Raw genomic sequence first — 5,063 nt, 5'->3', positions numbered from 1 at the left:
GTGAAAATCGTGACGTCATTGATTCGTGGCTGCCGAAGGGCACTAGCAAGACAAGTTGCAATTGGCCAATCCCCAGCAGTGTTGCACACAAGAATTTCTGTTTAGCCGGTTAGATCAGTGTTGCACACAACACATGAAAGCGCATGTTCAAAAGAAACTTGAATGTCAATGCCATGATAAATGCATGTGTGCACTTTTGAGTATGTTTATGTGGTGTGTGCATGCCAGAGAAAGGTTGAAAGACACCCTTTGTAAAGAGGAGACGTTTATAGGCCGCGAGGCCTGAAGGCAAAAATGCCAGTCCTTATACTACTACAACTACAGGTTTTGTGTGTGTATGAGAGAGAGAGAGCGCGAGCGCACGCGCGCGTGTGTGTGAGTACGTACGTGTGTGTGTGTGTGTGTGAGTGTGCGTGCGTGCGCGCACGTGTCTCCGTGTTTGCATGTATGTGAGTGTGAGCATGTGTCTGCACGCTCACGTGTGTGCATATGTGTATATGCAATTGTGTATGTACTTGTGCATGCGTGTGAGTGTGTGTGTGTGTGTGTGTGTGTGTGTGTGCATGTAATAAGCTTGAAAGAAACTGTGCATGCCACGATTTTAGAAAAGATGGATCCACCAAATGAGAGGCACATTAGTGCAGAGCAGGCATATTTTTGCTTTATAATTTTACTTGCTATCAACCCAACACGTCCATTCATGCCAAATTCCTTTCCTCTCTTCTCATTGCATGTTGACTGTTGGTCCGTGACATCAGTGCAACAGACATGAAACATTTCACTAACTGTGAGTGGTTCACAATGATTTATTTCATCCAACAGAATGTTTTGCTTGCATAAAACCTTTTTTGTTACAGCTGGGTGGAAACAAAAAAAAACAACAACAAAAAAAACAACAACAACTGAGAATACAAATCAAAACAAAACCACCAACTGAACGCCAGTAAAACAAAAAGAATAAATCTAGCAGAAGCATGCAGGAGTTATTATTTTTTTAAAAGCATTCACATATACTGGTAAAATATGGCATCCGAATAAATTTACTGATTATACATAAGCCATTTGATTAAAGGTAGAATTTTACCATCAAAACGAAACTCTGAAATGTGACAAAGGCTGAAAACACACATATGTACATCAAAGACGCATAAGACTCATGGAAACTTGTCCAAATGCAAATGAAATATCACAGCTATTGTGTAAAAGCATGTTGTTGTTTGTTTGGGTGTGATGCTTGTAGAATCTCACAGGTTCAGTTTCAAGATGTCAAAGTGTGTGGACTAATCCATATACATGTACTGCACCACATGTGCTGAAAAAAGAGAAGATGCCTCATCTTCACATAAGGACAACATTCTAATCCGTATACATGTACTGCACCACATGTGCTGAAAAAAGAGAGGATGCCTCATCTTCACATAAGGACAACGTTCTAATCCGTATACATGTACTGCACCACGTGTGCTGAAAAAAGAGAGGATGTCTCATCTTCACATAAAGACAACATTCTAATCCGTATACATGTACTGCACCACATGTGCTGAAAAAAACAGAGGAGGCTTCATCTTCACATGAAGACAACGTCCTATCAGGCTTTGAAAGCCTTTGCTGCAGCTTTGTGTAAAACGTTCACATAAAAAATAAAAAAATGATGGTCAAAACATCTTTTATATAAAGTAGAATAAGAACATGAATAAATAACCATAATAGATAAATAAATATATGAATCAGTAAATGCTTGAATGAATACATAAATAAAAGTAAATAAATAACCAACAAAAAACACTGATAACAAAAGAAAAAGAATATAATAAAGGAAATTTTCTATTAAAATTACGTTTAAATAACATACTTACCGTGACCCAGCTAGTGCAGACTCCGGCAGGGGTCTGACATTCCTGTCCTGTGCAAACTACTATCCACCGATGTGGAGAAAATGAAAGCAACTATGGCCGATAACCTCCCGGAAGTAGGTAACCTCCCCTTTGTCCCGCAAGCTAGCTTTTATTTATTAAAAAAAATGATCACAGCATGTTTTATTTCTGTGTGACCAAGAAAGCATTCACATGCAACAGGCACACAACAAGGGAAGAGCAAAAAAATATTGCAGCATAAAAAATGATACAGATTCTTTTCTTTTAAAACCTGCATCAGGTTAAAATACTAAACATCCTAACAGAAAGATGGCCTGTAAAATTTGTCCTTCGAACAATTATGACAACGAAATCATACATTAACATCACACACACACACACACACACACACGAAAGTACCAATCTCATCAATATATGATAGTCAGTCGTGTCCGACTATGACCATCAGAACAGCAGAGGAGGCAACTGCTGTTCCGACTATTTGGGCTAGAATTTGATTATAGTGGAGAGTGTCTTGCCCAAGTTACATCCCCACTCTCGGCCAAGAGGGTTTTAGAACAGTCGGCTTTGGGATGGTTACCAAAGGCCAGCTAGCCCACAAGGCTGCAGCACTAAGAGCCAGTGCAATTTTGCCGCCTGGTTTGAGAGTCATAGTCCTTCACAAAAGACTAAGCTGTAAATGGTTTCCCAATGACTGGAGAAACCACTGATGATACAGCTCTCACTTTGCTGTTAGCTCAAATGTAAACTTACGTCAATCTGTGATATAAGCCGAGTGCAACCTCATCAATAAAGTGAACAAATATCACAGAACTATAATAGAAAAAAAAAGGGGGGGAAGAGAACAGGTTTAGTAAATTACTTTTCTAGGCTTCAAAGACATATTTCTGTCAGACACCATGGGCACGAGGTGCAGGGGTGGGGTTGTTGGGGGTAGGGGCTGGGGGGGTGGGGTGGGGATAGTGTTGAATGTGAATTCAAAAGAACTCAGTCTTTGACAGACTGGAAATCTGCATCAAAGCACACACATCTGCAGAACGTAAAACAAAACCTGCAACAACAATGAAACAAAACGATCATGCTTTTTGTTTCACAGTCAAATGACTGGAACTTGGGTTGTTTACATCAAGACTTATATCATCTGACCACTTATGACTGAACAGGAAAAAAAACAAACCCAACAACAACTAAATACAATTACATACTAGAAAATGGACAAACGTCTTTTCATGCGAGGAATTAAGTCCCCTTTTCCGAAGAGAAAAATCACACCACCATCACAGTGTGCACATGTACAATACAGGGAGAATGTTTTTGAAATGAGGAAAAAAAAAGAAAAAAGAAAAAAAGAAGCAGATGTATAAACCAAATATGCTGGTCAGGCCATGAAAGCCTACTGTAAGTTTCTTCGTGTAAAACAAGAACGAAACAAAATAACTCAACAAAACAAACTGTAACATCCCACAGACAGTTCACAGCAGCGGTGGTAGCGAGCATTTCGTTTCAGGAATCACTGTCTGTCTGTCTGTCTGTCTGTCTGTCCCAGGTGTTCCTTGATGTCAGCCCTCAGTCACTGTCTGTCTGTCTGTCCCAGGTGTTCCTTGATGTCAGCCCTCAGTCACTGTCTGTCTGTCTGCCCCAGGTGTTCCTTGATGTCAGCCCTCAGTCACTGTCTGTCTGTCTGTCCCAGGTTTTCCTTGATGTCAGCCCTCAGTCACTGTCTGTCTGTCTGTCTGTCCCAGGTGTTCCTTGATGTCAGCCCTCAGTCACTGTCTGTCTGTCTGCCCCAGGTGTTCCTTGGTGTCAGCCCTCAGTCACTGTCTGTCTGTCTGTCTGCCCCAGGTGTTCCTTGGTGTCAGCCCTCAGTCACTGTCTGTCTGTCTGTCTGTCTGCCCCAGGTGTTCCTTGATGTCAGCCCTCAGTCACTGTCTGTCTGTCTGTCTGTCTGCCCCAGGTGTTCCTTGGTGTCAGCCCTCAGTCACTGTCTGTCTGTCTGTCTGTCTGTCTGTCTGCCCCAGGTGTTCCTTGGTGTCAGCCCTCAGTCACTGTCTGTCTGTCTGTCTGTCCCAGGTGTTCCTTGGTGTCAGCCCTCAGTCACTGTCTGTCTGTCTGTCCCAGGTGTTCCTTGATGTCAGCCCTCAGTCACTGTCTGTCTGTCTGTCTGTCTGCCCCAGGTGTTCCTTGGTGTCAGCCCTCAGTCACTGTCTGTCTGTCTGTCTGTCTGTCCCAGGTGTTCCTTGATGTCAGCCCTCAGTCACTGTCTGTCTGTCTGTCTGTCTGCCCCAGGTGTTCCTTGGTGTCAGCCCTCAGTCACTGTCTGTCTGTCTGTCTGTCTGCCCCAGGTGTTCCTTGATGTCAGCCCTCAGTCACTGTCTGTCTGTCTGCCCCAGGTGTTCCTTGGTGTCAGCCCTCAGTCACTGTCTGTCTGTCTGCCCCAGGTGTTCCTTGGTGTCAGCCCTCAGTCACTGTCTGTCTGTCTGTCTGTCTGTCCCAGGTGTTCCTTGGTGTCAGCCCTCAGTCACTGTCTGTCTGTCTGCCCCAGGTGTTCCTTGGTGTCAGCCCTCAGTCACTGTCTGTCTGTCTGCCCCAGGTGTTCCTTGATGTCAGCCCTCAGTCACTGTCTGTCTGTCTGTCTGTCTGCCCCAGGTGTTCCTTGATGTCAGCCCTCAGTCACTGTCTGTCTGTCTGTCTGTCTGTTCCAGATGTTCCTTGATGTCAGCCCTCAGTCACTGTCTGTCTGTCTGTCTGTCTGCCCCAGGTGTTCCTTGATGTCAGCCCTCAGTCACTGTCTGTCTGTCTGCCCCAGGTGTTCCTTGATGTCAGCCCTCAGTCACTGTCTGTCTGTCTGTCTGTCTGCCCCAGGTGTTCCTTGATGTCAGCCCTCAGTCACTGTCTGTCTGTCTGTCTGTCTGTTCCAGATGTTCCTTGATGTCAGCCCTCAGTCACTGTCTGTCTGTCTGTCTGTCTCAGGTGTTCCTTGATGTCAGCCCTCAGTCACTGTCTGTCTGTCTGTCTGTCTCAGGTGTTCCTTGATGTCAGCCCTCAGTCACTGTCTGTCTGTCTGCCCCAGGTGTTCCTTGATGTCAGCCCTCAGTCACTGTCTGTCTGTCTGTCTGTCTGTCTGCCCCAGGTGTTCCTTGATGTCAGCCCTCAGTCACTGTCTGTCTGTCTGCCCCAGGTGTTCCTTGG

Source organism: Babylonia areolata, chromosome 2, assembly GCF_041734735.1.
Source record: "Babylonia areolata isolate BAREFJ2019XMU chromosome 2, ASM4173473v1, whole genome shotgun sequence".
Lineage (NCBI taxonomy): Eukaryota > Metazoa > Mollusca > Gastropoda > Neogastropoda > Buccinidae > Babylonia > Babylonia areolata.
The sequence above is the reverse complement of the archived record's forward strand: the minus strand, read 5'-3'. Positions refer to the sequence as shown.